General features: G+C 31.3%; 1 pseudogene; it reads right to left on the bottom strand.

Annotated features, from left to right (window-relative positions):
- Positions 1-2,005: 2,005 nt before the first annotated feature.
- LOC141665064 (obg-like ATPase 1) lies at positions 2,006-8,226 on the bottom strand (annotated as a pseudogene).
- Positions 8,227-18,072: the final 9,846 nt, after the last annotated feature.

The raw sequence follows: 18,072 nt of genomic DNA, 5'->3' as shown, positions 1-18,072 counted from the left end.
AAAAAAGAACAAATCCTTTCTCTACAAAAATACACGGTTGGCTCGCCTAAGGTGAAGTTGGTGGGAGCATAATAACGAAGCATTAGTTAAGTGGGACCAAAACAGTGGGACCTTTGCATATGATTGCCAGTAAACTAATAACACGGCTACTGTAGGGTCCATACCACAGACATGCGGCCATGATCATCCATGCGAACATGCATGTAATAGCACTAATCTATCAAGTAAATATGGCCGATCCATGGTAACATGGAAAAACATGCATCATTATGATGTGTGCAGGGACGGTTTAGGGGACACCAGACAAAAGATATCTTTACATTTTTAAAATTTTAAATGGGTATTTTTTTATATTTTCAGAAAAGTTAATGATGAAAGAAGATAAAATTTGATTTTACTAAATTTATGTCTCAATACCCCTTACTAGATTCTCTTAGTGTGTCGCCAATTTTTTATAATAGAGATTTATTTTTTTGCTGTCAAATTAAAAAAAAAGTTTATTAATTATGAATCAGTCACTCCCAATTTTTCTGAAAAAACAAAAACTCTATGCAACCTTAGCAATTAAAAGATTTTTCTAGCTGGTTAATAACGTTTTTTTAATAAATGATAATTGCAAATCATAAGTAAATGCGTTTGAAAAAGAAGATTTAAACTAATTTACATAATGTAACTAGCACATTCGACATAAATTAGTAGATATTCGATAAAAACAATTACTTTGCATACTGTGCTTAGCACATTTGATAAAGATTAGCAGTTACGTCAAAAAATTACTTAAATTAAATAGGTAATTGTTGCTTTAATTTGAACAAAACACGTGCTAGGTTCAAATTTGCATTGGATATTACTTGTTTTCGTTTTTTTTTTTTTAAATTTGGGAGTAAGGTATTAATAATGTATATATTCAATGCTAATGATTTTAAAATCTCAAAATAGTATTAAAAAAAAACCTTTTTCAGGATCTAAAATGGATCAAAAAATCACAATTATTAAATTTATTTTTATGAGAAGTTGAACCTGAGTATAACATTCCACGTGAACTAAGCTGAGTGGAACCAATTTTCACCAAACGAATGGATACGTTGGTTACAATAATTTAAAATACATTTAAGGAGTTTACCAACGATCTTTAAACAAACAAAAGACAAACAAGCTTTTGCATACTCATTCTGACTTGACAGAATAATTACCTGGTCCATTCAAATAATGTGGGCTATATAAATCATAATGTGCTACCCCCACATTATTGTGCTTCTTATGGTGTTTCATTATTTTTGTCAATTAAGTAGGCCAACATATATAGAAAGATGAAGAAATTTTTGTGTTTCTTTGGAGGAAAAACAAATAGAAATTAGGCAAATTGATCAGGACTAAGGACCTCACAATCTAACATGAAAAGCAGCAGAGCAGAGTGCTAAACGAGTTATAGACGGGAACCATATGATACAAATCACACCGAATATTCGACTGGAAACTCCAGCCATGACACCTTAAGCATAACTCCATTTACTGTAAAATTGATCACAAAGGATAACCGGATAAGCAGTGGTAGGTGCTAGTGATAGAAATGCAGGATGACAAGTTGATTTTTGGGATAAGGTAGACGAGTACGAAGATCACATTAACCGATAGCAACACATCACAACTTAGTTCAAATCATATGAAGTATCCAGAGGGTATTTTATATATAATGTGTTGTCCCATTTTTTATTTTCAGGAGGGATGGTTTCTCACTTCTTCCCCACCACTAGTTACATTAAACTTTAAATACATTATGTCTCCATCCTGGACCACATACATCTTCCCTTCCTGTTTATACTTCCCTGCAGCCTGGAAATCAAAGGATGAAGTTTACACCATCTTTTTTTGCTTAAAACTATTTTTTATGGTTTTCGATGTAAGATGATTATTTTCGGACACAGCAAGTTGCAAACGAGAGAAATACCTACACTGCAGCAAGTGAACATGATGATGCCAATATCAAACGCAAGAGAAGCTTGTCAATCCAAGATTTGGAATAATAAATCATAAAGTTAATAACTTTGAAATAAAACAGTGGACATGGTCTTTTGTAACAAACTGTAAGAAAGATTATATAAAACATCATATCAAAGATTCAAACAAATGAATTAATACTATAATGTTTACAATATTTAAATTGATAATCAAGCAGATATTATACCTCGTCAGGACCTGCGGTAAAAAAGGATATGAGATTGATGGCCGAGAATCCAGTTTGATCTTTGGAAGTGCACTGCATCCCAGTTTATCTATGTCAGCTTCACTATTTAAAGAGCCATCTATGGCCATTAAAATAGCACTTTCCATAAACAATTACAATTTCTCCATAGCTAGCACCATACTGAACTAACCTTTGCAACTCTTTCTCCATGCAGTATTTTGCAGCTTCGTCTGGAGGCATATCAGCAAGATTTCTTTCTAGCACACAACTGAAAGGGATCATATTTTCACCCCATGCTCCTGCACCCTAAACATATATAAAGTGTAACTGACCAGAAGCTGATTATAGAACATATTGATATATTATTTTATCCAATGTCAGGATCCTAAACTTGATAGCAGCTCCGAGAACATGGTAATAATTGTTGGTAATAACTACATGAAAACTGCACATGTATCAGAAACTGATATTAAAGAAGCACATTAATCTTCTTATAATTTTGTTCTCCTCGTTTATTAGATAAAAAAGAGACAATTAAGATAATATACAGATTAGGAATTACACCGAAGTCATTAGGATAATAATCCTTCCAAGAAGGAACTGAACTTGAAGCATTATAGAACCTTAGTGAGTGGTCACACGTTTTCTACATTGGCCTGATAAAAAGATCGGCATAACCTGAACAAAATGCCGGACAGCAAATATATTTATTTTTGTTGAAGCATTATCCTAAATCAGGATAAAATCATTGCAGAGCTAAAACATCATTATCAATCACTAATCCCCCACTAAAATTTGTTCAACTTTATAGACCACGGCATAAAGCCCTCAACCATGGTCTTGTTTATTATTGATTTTTTTTTCATATCTTTTTTCTAAATATATATTGTCAGACAAGCACATATAGACTCCTTTAACTAATCACATACTTCTGATTTCAGATAGCCAAAATCCTTACATGCTTAAATAATGGCCTGCAAAAGAGGGCTGCGCTTTCTTTTCTCTTGACGTTTTCATATATTTAGATCTAGTAACTTTTATTCCAAACATTAATACATCCTCTTACAGCAGCTCCGATGCTGCCCATTTGAGTGTCTCGAGACACGTGAAATGACTCGGGCAGCTTATTTTGGGCTTACCATGCATTGGAGCAATGAGGAAAGAAGTGGTCTTGGCCATCAAAGTGGGCATTGGCCATTTCATTAATTTTTATATTTTATTATTACTTTACTGATTAATGCATTAAAAGATGTTTAAGAATTATTTTTTTATAACATTCTAAACTAAAATTAATTAAATAGAACCTACTATCAATTAGACTAGGACTTTTCATTGGAGTTAATTGACCATTTTTTTTAAGATGACCGCATTTTGATGAGTTGGCCTGTAAAAGGACTTTGATGCTGGTGGACGTCCACTGGAGATGCTCTTAGACCCTCGCTAACCCAACTCTAAATATGTACATTTACACCATTTTGGTGTAAAACTATTATGCAAGCTCAACTCTAAAAAATTACACCATTTTGGTATCACACCAAAAGTTGCACCAAATTTATTGTCACACTAAATTTTTGAGTTTTTGTATATTTCCATGTTGCCCTTGTAATCCTTTACTAAAACAAATATGTTCCATTCGTATCCCACCACTTTATTACTTTTAACTTACTTTTGTACTTTAATAATAAAATAATCTATATAGTACAAGATTGGTGTAAAATTTAGTGTTGGTGAGTTGGAGTTGAATTTGAAAATAATGTAATTTTTTACAATATCTAATATAAAAATTACACCAAAATAGTGTAATGGGTTGAAGATGCTCTTAATACTAGTTGGGTAGCATTGGCATTAGTACTGGACTACTAGTTATAATTTATATGAGAAACACTGCAGAAAGTAACCATAAACTGAACAATAGTATGTCATAAACATAAACATACCAAGCATGGATCTTTGGAAGAAAATTGTTCTTCTTTCTCTGATAATCTCTCTCACTCACATTCACCTGCAAACAAAGTAATCATTTCTGTTCGTGTGATTGCAACTTGTCCAATGCACATTATAATGTGCCTACACAGATATGTGAGAGTAGAGATATGAAACACACATGTGTATGTATGTGTGAATTCTTGTAAGTTGTAACACAACTGCAACAAGTTTAGAAAGATAACAGCTGTACATTGAATTCAAATTTACATACAGGCATATCTCCAGCCTGAATATGAGGATATTTTTATAATCATTTCCTGTAATCAGATATCAGACGTGTAGTGTGACAATATCTAAAAACTGGAAAAACTGTAAGGGACAAGGAGAATTCAGGCTTAATTTTCAAAGAGGGTTTTTCAACTAATCAAACAATACTACAAGAAGAATCCAATCTTTGTTCACCATAAATACTATTCAGAAATCAGAATCCGGACATTTCTTCTTACTGAAGCCTTAAACTGTACATTGCAACTTACAGTATACAATATTCATCCGGAGGATATATATAAAATCTGGGATGGAGCTTAAAAAATTATTCACTTAAACAGTATCAGATTGAGGATGATGATCAATTTTGGCAAAAAGAAGAAAATAGAATTACTAGTAGGATGTTGTGTAATAGATAGGACATGCCTAATTATTGTCAAAGGTATATAATATCAATTTCTAAATACACAAAATGAAGAAAACACTATCAACAAATCATTATATATGTGTTTTAGTAGAAGTTTATAAGCAGTGCCACAAACTCATTGCTAAATTTACTTTACTTGGCGATGGAAAACTCACCAAGTAAACCACAGGTTTGGCTGTCAGCAATTGAAAAGTAATTTAATATCTCGATTTCAGCAGCTTTCCATATTCCTAATCGCACATCCTTTTCCTCCTCGAGCCAGCTTTTGACCTGAATTATTTTAAATGCAGGTGTGTTGACTTAAGTTTTCTTTTTGACTGAAAACAAGTTAAGGTACTAGCCCTTTAATTTCGAATGAAGTCTTAGTTAAATTATTTTCCACGTCAAACCACAGCTAACAATATTTTGCGCAAATGGTAGTTTAATAAAAACCAGAGCAATTACCTTTAATCAATTTACATGTTAGTGCAAGTCAAGAACACCTACTTTGTCAGTTAGTTTGATGTACTTGGTTACTAGAAGCAAAATATATGATAGTAGTATGATGGTAAATGATTACGATTCAAGTAATCAGATATGTTGATGTAGATGGGAAAAAGCGGCCTGATGACTTCTCTGAATTTAAATAGCTGCATCCTTTTTTTTTGTAAAATTCAGAATAAAGGGTACAATTTTAAGCCCCATCCCTGTATATTGGTATGTGTAGCCCAGTGAGCAATGGATGGGAAAAGAGTTTTTAAGAAGACTGAAGATAACAGAAGAGACCATGAGTTCGTAAAAACCTGGCAACATATCTTATAAAAAATTAACCAGATATGGACCTACATAATTCAAGACAAATGCCAGAGGAATTATAACTGTGCTAACTAAGTTCCATATTCTCGTCAAATTTGAATGCCATCAGCAACGAAAAGAGAAACAATGGCTGGCTTCGTAAAAAAACATTCATCCAATCAAGCAGTAGATTTACTATTGCATAAACTGGAACAGAATTTCAGTGCTAAACAGCAAAAATTGTGAGAAATCAATTTGGAGCAACTGTTTTAGCTACGCATAATTCAGAAAATCTGTCATGTCAAAACTTAAGCGACCTATATGTAAGGTAAGCATTTGAGAAAAAACATTCCAAGTCTTTGGACCATAAATTAAAATATTAAAGATGTATCGCTCGATAAGAATGTCAATCTCACAAACCTTAAGCCACAACTCATGCTCTACTTTTAATTTCTTGTCATTGCTCCTCTTCATGCTCTTCTCCACATTCTCTAATCTTCTTGCCATGAACTCAAGCTCCTTGAGTTACAAAAATTGTACCATTAGTTTTAACTTTTACATAAAAAGTAAAATTGATAGTCCCAAAAACTTCAAACCAATGGTTTATCTATTCCAATTGAAACAACTGCAATAATCTGCTACACTTTCCTTATAGGAACTATGGGGGATTTTTCACAGAAACACAGTACATGGTAACAATTATAACAAATATGTCAAGAACAAGTCCTTGGATTGAACAAGGAAAGCTTAAAAAGCAATCTTATTATCAAACTCCTCATCTCTAAAATGTTTCATAGTATTAAAGGCCATTTCTAATCTGCAGTAAATTCTACCAGAAATCTCAAAAGGGACATGGATGTCCATCATATGGCCAATTAAATGCTTGATAGAACTATAATTATCTAACTCCATATTTCCATTTAGTAATGCATATAAGCGGAACCCCGCTAAGTAAAAGTCATTGAACTAAAGAAAGCTTCGAACCTTCTCTTATGGAAAGAACCATGCCAATAATTTAGTCAAAATTAAACAGGATGTGGACGCATGCTATAATTAATGAAAAATTCCGACGTTGAAAATTCCTGACCACCATGAAACAACTAATGTAGTCCTTAATCTGTATCCTACATATATTACCTACATTAAAACTGGATTAAAGGTCGCAACATGGTGCACAAGACTGCCACGTGACCAGGGATTCAAGGAGAAGGTCCTAATGCATCCTACTCTCTTTCTCTCCCCCCCCCCCCCCCCTCGATCCCTCCCTTCCTCCCTCCCAGTTGAATACATTACAAAACTGAGCAGAAGTTGCTAATCCTATTTTCAAAATATGAAGGTATATAATTGCAAGTCTTTATATCAATTGTTCAAACAAATCATTTTGGCACGCATAATACTACATGGTACATGTACCACTTAATTAAAAGCAGTACAATTATTCTGATGTTCTTATAACTGGGTGCAATCATAGTACATCCTCTCACAAACTTAGCACTTATACAACATCTAATCTTTGAAAGGGAAAGTTTGTCTGTTTCTATGTTTCATCGTAAATACCAAAATTACTAAAACATTACAAAAGTTACATTTGTGATTTGGTTTTAACAACATTGAGCAAATTCAATGGAGACGACGATGTCAGCCCTATCAAGATGCATTAAATACTTACATATTCGCCTATTTAAGTAATCATGCGTTCTTTGACAATGAACATATATTACGTAGAACTATATGCTGAAGAATTTAAGAGATGGCTTTTCAGGGTTATTCAAGCCAGAGTTCCTATGGATAAAAATTACCTTGAGCCGTAGTTCTTGACTAATGGTCTCTATCCCTCACGGGATCCACAATGTCATCAACATGTGTAGTTTCTGGATCATCAAAAGCACCTATAACAAAAGAAAAACAATTGAAAAGCAAAAGCACAATTACCAGGGCTGATATTTCAAAATTTTCTAGTTAAGCAGTATATATATTTCAAAATTTTGGAAATTACACTTCATACCTGCGCACTGTCCAGAAACCTATTGATAAACAAAAAAAAATGTGAATTAAAATTACATGGTCGGCCCCATTATACATGCTGGCTTGGTAGTAATCACATAAGAGAACAAGGGAGGGAAAGGTCGGTCGGGTACATTTATACATATTCAATCATCCAATCATCAAACGCGAATGCCTACTCGTGTGATACCAAATATTGCTAAATTAATATTTTTTTTAAAAAAAGACAAGCTAGTATCGTTCATAATAGAGAAGGGTAAAAAAAAAGTAGAAACAATTTTGGAATCGAGGAGCTTATGCAATTTTCATAATAGCAATTCCTAATTCGCTAAAAAAAGGCCACGCAATATATTGTCAATTAAGTCCCAAACCCGACTGCTTGGTTAATTATATAATTGGCAAAGCCATTTAAACCTCTCATCCGGAATGTACACTCGGGCCTCATTGGGTTCAATGGTACAGAAGGGGTAGTTCTCTGCTGGTATTGACAATTTTGTTGAAAAGACTAGATTTGCCTACATTTGGCATCCCAACCTGAATCGAAAAAATGTTAAAAATAACAAATTTTTGATGCAAATTGCTGAAAATACCCATTCTGGAACTGGATGACTGAAAATACCGTTTTCGAATACGCATTTGTCATTTGGGTATCGTGTTTTGTACTAGATACGCATTTGTCAAATGGGTATCCAATTTATTTTTTTTATTTTTTTAAAAATATGTAGTTAAAAAAATCGAAGTAAATCGTAATTCAAAAATTTCACCGTATAGTTCAGGTTATTCATGCACCTAATTATTTACTTATATAAATCCGACATGTTAACTAACTAATACGATTATTTTAAAGTAAACCGACGTTTGGATATTCACCAACAAATAAAAATTGAAGGGAAATAAAATTTACAGAAAATAAAAATTAATTTTTGTTAGTTCAGATTTTATTACATAAAATTTTAAAAATAATTGTATAATTTTCTAGTGAGTACCAAAATTTAGGACATAAACATGGTTTGCTTATTAATATAGATAGTTGATAACTCGTGTCACACGCGGGCCGAGACTAAAAATATCGAATTAATATTTATAGAGAATTATTCATAATCCGTGCAAAATATGAAATAAAATTAATATATTAATATCAATATTAAATTGGTACTTGCAAAAAATAGTTATGTGGTTAAAAAGAATCGAATCAGTTATGAAATTTTCCACTATAATTCTAGTTTTGTATTGTATTACTTGATATAATAATCTAACATATAAGTTTTATTTTTGTGAAACGAATTGTATCTCTATGTTATAAACCAAATATCTTTTCAATAGTAATTTAATATTAATTAATATAATTTGATAATTATCTTATAATTAGCCTTTTCAATATAGTTTATTTAATATTACTAAATTATCGATAAAAATTAATTTATAAATTACAAGTAAATAGATGTTATTAAATTTAATTTAATATTACTTAATAATCTAAATACAGCCCATAAATTTTTTACTGTTAAAATATATTTTTTAATTTAAAGTAAATAAACATTGTGATGGACACAAACAAATACAGTCGTTAAATTGATAGTTTTTAGTTTAAAAGTTAATAAATGTTACTAAAGTCATTTGCTATTACTTAATTATTTTTAAAATAATATTATAGAAAATAAAGTTTACAGAGAATAAAAGTAAATTCGTGTTTAATAGTTTACTTTGTAGTTAATAGTTTTTCAAAATAAAAGTAAATATATGTTATTTTATTTAATTTAACGCAACTTAATAAATTTTTAATATAATTTATAAATAAGTTTTACAGAGAATTGAAGTCAATTTGTTTTGTGTTAAAAACAAAATTTATTGGAAATAAAAGTCAACTTATATCAGGTAAATATCAAATTTGGTACTTACTTTTAGCACCAAATTATATATGGTTTCGATTATTAATAAAGAGTATATAGATAGATTCTAAAAATTCTTTTTTTTCGAACAAAAATTCAAATATTATTATTTTTTTTAAAAAAAAATATTTTTTATGAAAATATGCTTAATATTTACCTCGTACAAAAAGCATAGTGGACAAAAAAATATTTGTCGTCCCAATGAATTGTAGGGAGTAGTACGAGCACTACCCTTTTCATATTAGTTTTTTTTACCTAGCTTATATATCTGGGTACGTCGGTTATTTTAAATTTTTTTTATATATATTTTATTCTGAATTTAAATTATTAAAATTTTAAAAATAAGTAATCTCCATATGTATGTTTAAATTAATATAATTATATGTATGTTTATTAAAATAAATTTGTAAATAGTTAGTCTTATCAAAGTAAAATATAATAATAAAACTTGTGAAATGAGAAGTCCTGGTATATATGTTTAAATAAAAATATTTTTTTAAAAAGCAAGTCTAAAAATGTGTTTAAATTAAAATAATCATATATGTTTTAATTAAAATAGGTTGGTAAAATAATTAGACTTGTTTAATTTAGAATAAATTTGTAAAATAACTAAACAAATTAAAATAAAATTTTAATAAAGAAAATGCAATTTAATTAATACTAATTTGCCCTTTGCAAGTCAAAAATTGTGGTTGAATCTCATTGTGATCCCATGACTTTTAATCTTAAAAAAATGTTGACATTTTGGATTCATTAGGCTGTTTTGTCGTTAATTTAGATGTTATGTCAGTTATTACCTGAAAATAATTTAAGTGAAACTTTGCTCAAATCTTACTTTAACTCCATAATATTCTTACTGTAAATTTTTAATGATTACATTATTTTTTATTTATATTATTAAAAAATAATCATGTCCTATTATATGTTACGTTTATATTAGTATTTCAAAAATAAACCAATAGATAATTTGTTCCTTAGACATTATTTTTTATTTTATTTGTATCTTAATTCCGAAAAGTCAAATTTATAAATGTTACAATTCACTCAAAACATGAAATAACAATTAATTTAGTGGTGTCAACATCACCTAGTAGAAGATGATATTCAACAATCACGAGGCTGAAGTGTGATATGGAAGTTAGAGATCCCTCATAAAACCAAAGTTTTCTTATGGAGGTTTTGTCGTAATACGTTGTCAGTAAGAATTCGGCTGAGAAGTAGAGGTATCCAATCTCCAATCATATGCAGTATGTGCACGGGAGAGATTGAGCACTTGCGACATTTATTTTTTGAATGTCAGTTTGCCAGGAGTTGCTGGCAACACATGGGAGTTAGTATAGATAACTGGAATATCGAAGATAGCAGTGAATGGCTCCTTCAAAACTATCAAGTGGTTCTAAGGAAGAGTTGGTTACTATCTCTACTACACTATCAGGGATTTGGTACAGGAGGAATAAACATATATTTGAAAACAAAGTCATGACACCAGCAGCAACTATGGAAGGAAGCAAAACCAAATCAAGGAGTGGCAAGAAGTGAACAAAAAACGACATCAAAGAACAACGGTGCGAAGTGTCAGACAAGAAGATAATAGCATATGGAGACCACCTGAACATGGTTGTTTGAAAATAAATGTTGATGCAGCTGTGCCTAGCTCTCAGAATTGGTTCGCATTGGGGATGGTTGGAAGGAATCACAGGGGCCAGTACATGGTTGGGAAGACGTTGAAGATTGAAGGTGAAGTGCCTGTTATTGAAGCAGAGTTGTTAGGTATTCTTGAAGCTCTAACATGGGCCAATGAGCGAACAACAGGGAGAGTGATTATCGAAAGTGATTCTTTGGTTAGTGTTCAAGAGCTGCAGCACCCGAAGGAGAACAGACTGGAGTTTGGCCATATGGTACAGCAATGCAGGGATCTTCTCCAAGGACAAGAAAGATTAGCTGCTAGATTTATCAGAAACAAAGCGAACAGGGTAGCCCATTATATGGCGAGAATGCCCTGTGATGTAAACAGTTTCTGTGATTTTCCATCTCCTCCAAGTCATTGTTGGAGATACTATTGTCTGAAAGTTTACATAATTAATGAATTTCCTTTGATTCAAAAAAAACAATTAATTTAGTGATTGTATCACAACTATAATTACTTGGAACGAGAAAGAAAAGTAAAAAAAGAATGATTTAAAGTTCCATAATAAAATTAGATTATAATTATAAAATCTACAAATCATACTCCCTCCATCCCATCAGGATGTTTACATCTCTGGTGGGCACGGAGACCAATATATATATATATATATATATATATATAAAAGTAGATAAAGTAATGAAAAATGATGAAAAATGGTTAAAGTAGTGGAACCTTTTAATATTTAATAATAAATTTGAGAGAGTGGAGGAAGTTAGTGGGTGTAATAGTGTTTTATATTATTAAAAGTTTACTATTTTTGGAATGTAAAGAAATGGATGGCACGGGCCAAAATATTAACTGTAAAGAAATGTACGGGACACAGGCAGTATTTAGCCTATTATCTCTATTACGCTTATTATATTTGACTTGTAATTATTTACTTTTTATCTGAGTATGATATTATACTTACATTTATTAATGATAACACATTTATCCCGTAAATAAATTACTATTTAATATCGCCATTTTCTTTTCACAAAATTTATTCAATTCTTAATATCTAGGCTTTTTATATAAAAGTTTAACAAAATTATTTCAATATATATATAAAAAAATTATAGGTTGCTCTAAGAAATTATCTCCATACATTTAATATTATGTGTAACAGTAATAATAAATTAAAAAGTAACATCTCAAATGATATTTTTTCACCACCCAAATTATCAGCATGTTTATTGATTTTTAAATTATACCAACACTTTTATAAATTATAATAAAATTTGGTAAAAATGAATTGAATCATTTTATAAAACTTTATTTATTTTATTGAATTTAATATTAGAATGCAAACTGTTACGATATAAAATATTTAGCTAAAATAAGCTTTGAGAATAACAAACTCCAATAATGTTTATACATATTTTTTTTAAAACATACATTAGCATAAATACCCTCCCATAATTAACAATAACGTCTCATTTAATGTTAAAAACGTGAAATGAATACTAATTGACAGCATTTCTAAACTTTATGGTGCAAACAGTTAAAGTTTAAATTATTAAAACTAAATTGTGACTGAACCAAGATTATGGGATTCAAGCTGTAAATTAGTTTTTAATTAAACACCAACATTTTCTTGATCAAACGATCGATACAAATGAGAAAGCATATCATCCATACCATCCATATTCTTGAACGATTTTGTAAAAAATTATATCAGCGTTCGTTAACTCAAAGTATATATGATAGTCTCGTAGTCCAATCTTAAAAATAATGTAAATAATAGGTTTTTAGTAAATTATTACATAGTTTGACAAGTCAACTCCAATAATACTATGTATAATAGCTGTTAATTTATATTTTATTCATGTTTTAGCTATGCTTTAACAAATATTTAAAATCAAATATGTAGAATTAGTGGAATAATTGTGGAGAATAAATATTTTATTGATAACAACGATTAAAAGCAATCTATAAGCTTATTGGACAATTTTTCTTCTTTCCCCCTTAAACCCCCCCTATAATACAAAATACACCTGCATATTTCATTTTTACACAAAACACATTACTTCTCTATTTTAAAACATATAAACTTCATCATTTATCCGTTAACATCACATCAAGGATAGTTTAACGTTAACGTTCACATTCTACACATTTCAAGAAAATACAATAACAATGAGATGTTGGATTTTGTGGAGTCTATGAATTAAACCCATGAAAATAGACTATTCAAATTCAGATTAGTTTATGGATTAGTCTACTTTTCGGATTTGGACTGTAATTTTAATTTAGGCCCAGTCTCTTTTCTTATAAATACTCATGTAATTGTAAAATCATAACACAACCAATTGAGAGAGATCAATATAAAATTAGTGCGACTTGTGGAGTAGGAATTTCCGAGCCACGTAAATCTTTGTCTTGTGTGATTGTCGTTTATTTTCTTGTTCTTGTTTATTCGCTTTGAGTTTTGTTTTCGTTGTTGTATACTCAACAACTGGTATCAGAGCCTAGGTTTTCAGGCGAGTGGGAGCGATGGCAGAAGACGGGAAGGTACAGATCGACAAATTTGATGGCAAAGATTATGGGATTTGAAAGATGCAAATTGAGGATTATTTATATCAGAAAAAACTAGATGAACCGCTGGAAGAGAAGAAATCAACTGCGATGAAGGATGAAGACTGGAAGCTTTTTGACAGGAAGGCTCTGGGGTTGTCAGGTTGACTTTGGCGAAGAATGTTGCTTACAATATCGTCAAGGAAACGACAACTTATGGTTTGATCAAGACTTTGTCAAACATGTATAAGAAGCCGTCTGCTTCAAATAAGGTGTATTTGATTCGCTTGTTAGTTGCCACTAGATTGAATGAAGGCGATTGTGTTGTTGATCATTTGAACGAATTTAATTCCATCCTAAAAAGATTGACATCAGTGGATGTGGCGCCCTCCAAACCCGAGTCAGAAGTTTGGAGTCCACAACACAAACACAATATATCAACCTGTATAAGAAATATTATTTATAATGACCCTGCTTCACAAAACCACGGATCGCAACAGGTTAAAGTATGAAAACAAGCCACAATCTTAATTATTACATCGTACCAAATCCCAACTAATTTAACTTACAATTGATAATAAAATCATTCTTACAACCTTGCTATCTGACTACTGCCATAAGCTCCTGCTAGCTCGATCAATCATAATCTGGAATCCTAGCTCGAACATTGAACTGGGAAACCTTGCTATCAACCGTATCCTTCTTAACTGTAGAATATATAAAAAGATTCACAAGAGTGAGCTAACTAGCTCAGCAAGTCATATTATCAATAACTAAGGTTAGACAATAATAAATGAGATGATTCAAAGGAATCAAGTTTCTTGTTAAACAATCAATAGAATTGGATTATTCATTTTAAGTTTTTAAACCAAGGTTAGGCTGCTGATCAGTCACGCACTAACCCTGGGCAAAGCACACAGCACTGCTCTAACTACTGGATCCAAGGCACACATTGGCCTAACTTGACCATCGATATGGTCTGACCACGAATCTGGTCCATACAAAGAAAACTATCCAATTCTAAAGCATTTTAATATGATAAACAATAGAGTTCAATAAAACCAGATCATAATCAATAACCATAAAACATTTGTAAAAGAGCATGGTAAAAGTTCATAGTTACCAAAAAGGGTATGTCAAAATCCATAAAAGAAGGGGCCTCCAGCCGGTAGGATAATCGGGTATTAGATGAATAGTGTTTTTCCAAAGTTTTAGTGCTTTGATATCACAAGGTATGGTTAAGTATAAAAGTTTTTGTATATATAAACAATTTTGTTCCAGTGTTTGGTATATGATGGATATATATTTGTGGAGTAGTATCGTATTTGTGTGGTTTAATATTTGGTAAATCCACAAGAAATGGTTCACAAAGAATAAGGCTTACGGCTCAAAGATCAAATGATGTGGCTCAGGTTCAAGGCTGGAGGATTCAAAGTATTTCCAATATAAAAGAGAGCTATTTTGAATATTAACAATAGGTCACAAGAGAATTTAGAAATATTTGCAATAAATCTCGAGAAAGGTTTAGAAGTACTTGCCTTATCATAATTGATTCCAACCTCACTTGTACGTGTCTACGACTCTATTCAACCACCATTCATCTGTTTCTCCTATGCCTCGCTTCTAATCTCTGCTCATTTGCTGTATTTTCTACATGTCAATTCTATTTTCTGATCACCTGCTTCTCTTTCTTACGCCTTTCTTACTCTACTAGGCATCATAAGTATCTATCAATATTCCACTCATACGATTTTGTTCAACACATACTTTTATCTACCCTTCGTTTCACCCAAATCCGATTAACGGATTGAAAGTTATGCCATAAAGAGTAATCATCGAATATATAAACCGACAGTCAATCAACAAGTCACACATAATACATCACGTAATCAATGCCATATCATTTATAAAGACATTTCGGGTCATAAATAGGCTTTCTGGTATTTAAAATGATTTTTAAAACATTTTTCGGAATTAAAACGGGTCGTTGGATCAATTTCGGAATAATAAACAGGGTTCGGTTGGCCAATTCTAGCTCCGAAACAATTTTAGAATAATTATCGAGCCTTGAAAATAATTTAGAATAATATTTTAAAGCTCGAAACTATTTTTCGAAATTTTTAAATCATTTTTAAATAATTAAATCTAATTAAATAATTAATTAAAAATCAATTAATAATTAATTAAATCAATTAATCAATTAATTTTCGAATTAATTGACTAATTAATCAATTAAAAATTAACTGAAATTAATTAACTAATTAATTCAGATTTATTTGTGAATTAAAAATAATTTTCGGAATTAAAATAATAATTTTTAGAATTTTCAGAAATTAAAAACGGATTTTTATAATAAAAATAAATAGGAAATATGATTTTTAAACATTTTTAAAACACGAATCCAATTTTTGCAAAGTCTGGAAACTTCAGGGACTAAACTTCATCATCTACAAAACTACAGGGACTAAACTGCAATTTTGCAGTCCAGTCGCCGGAAAACATAGGGGTGGCCGGAGAACACGATTCCGGCCTCCTCACCTTGCCACAAGCTCCAGATCACATCTACGGATTACCAGGAACATAACCATGCAATCAAATCGATCTAACAATCCCTGAGTTGGCCGGAATTTGGTCGTGAAGTTTGCCAGTTTCCGGCGAACTTCGGAAATATTCAAAACACAACTCCCTTCTCTACAGACCTCGTTGATTCATGAAACTTATACGACTGGATTGCAAATTTTACAGAGAACACAATCCACTATATCACAACATCAATCTATTCCAGAATAAGAAACCCCCAAATTTCAATTAAGAACATTCATACGGGTTATAAACCCTAATTTTGAAATTCGAAAATCAAACTCAAATTTGAACATGTTATTGGACTCCAAATCAGACGTATAATATACCAAAATCATCAGGAAAACAAGCTCTACAACATGCAATCATCAAATCATACAAACAATCATCCGAACAAAAATTCATATTTTTAATAAAATAAATTCGAAAATAAATAAATTTTTAGAAAAATAACCTTGATTTCTGCAGTGAAACAAAGCTCAGAATCTGATAGAACACTTCAAATCCTTCGTTTTGGTTACTCAATCTTTGAAAACAGAGATCGGTAAGCCTTCGTTTTGCTGTTTGATTCTTAGAACAGTTTTAGAAAATTAGGGCTTTTCTCTGAAAATTATATAATTAACTATCTGCAAATGATTTTGATACGAAATAATATACGGTAAAAGGTTATTTATAATTACGGAGAATTAGTATCCCGTTGGATCATTCCGGATATAAAACGGTACGTTTATTTATAAAAACTGATCCAAACGGTATCGGTTTTCGGGATAATTATCCAAATCAGTACAATTTGTACTGCGGTCTTGGTCTCAGCGCCTGGTTACACGTACTACGAGGTGATAATTGGGATAGTTTAATAAAAAGCTCCCGTTTATCGAAAATACGGGTTTTATTGATTTACCGAAACGAATATTGTATCGAAAATGTTACGCCGGGACCCGCGCAGGACAAACCGTACGCCGGATCGAAAAAGTCGAAACATGGAAAATGCTCGGAATATTGCAATTAGGTTAGGAAGGAGTTCTCGAAAGAGTTTCGGGTTCCAAAAACGTAACTACGGTTGACGTCGGTTGGTTCTCGTTTTTATAAAATAGATTTTAATTACCCGGAAAAAGATTTTAGAAATTTCATATGATTCTTATAAATCCATAAACCAACATAAAAATAATTAGGAAGATATGACAATTATCTATATTTTATTTTGGACATATAAAAATTAAAATACTCAATTAGTATTATTTTTGAATATTCAAGTACAGATAAAACTTAACAATTAGCTCACAAAATAGATACTGAACACACATACTAATTATTTATTAGCAAAAATAATTACACGATATATCCCGGATATTACATCCTTCCCCCCTTAAAAGGATTCTGTCCTCAGAATCTCCTAAGAAAACAAATGAGGACACTTTTCTCTCATATCACTTTCTAACTCCCAGGTTGACTCTTCAACCTTTGGGTTTCTCTACAATACTCTTACTAACTTTACCACTTTATTTCTCAATACTTTCTCTCTTTCCTCTAGAATCTCTATCGGACTCTCTACATATGATAAATCTGCCTGAAGCTCTATTGGCTCATATTCTATTACATGCATGGAATCTGGATTATATTTCTTGAGCATCGATACGTGAAAAACATTGTGAATGTGCTCCATGTGTGGGGGTAACGCCAACTCGTCAGCTACTTTACCAATGCGCTTTAGGATTTCAAAAGGTCTGACATATCTTGGGCTTAGCTTCCCCTTTTTTTTCCAAACCTCGTTAGTCCTTTCCACGGTGATACTTTCAATAATACCAAGCTTCCTTCTTTAAATTCCATGTCTTTTCTT

Source organism: Apium graveolens, chromosome 6 (assembly GCF_009905375.1).
Source record: "Apium graveolens cultivar Ventura chromosome 6, ASM990537v1, whole genome shotgun sequence".
NCBI lineage: Eukaryota > Viridiplantae > Streptophyta > Magnoliopsida > Apiales > Apiaceae > Apium > Apium graveolens.
Note: the sequence above shows the minus strand (reverse complement) of the source record. Positions and strands in the feature narration are given on the sequence as shown.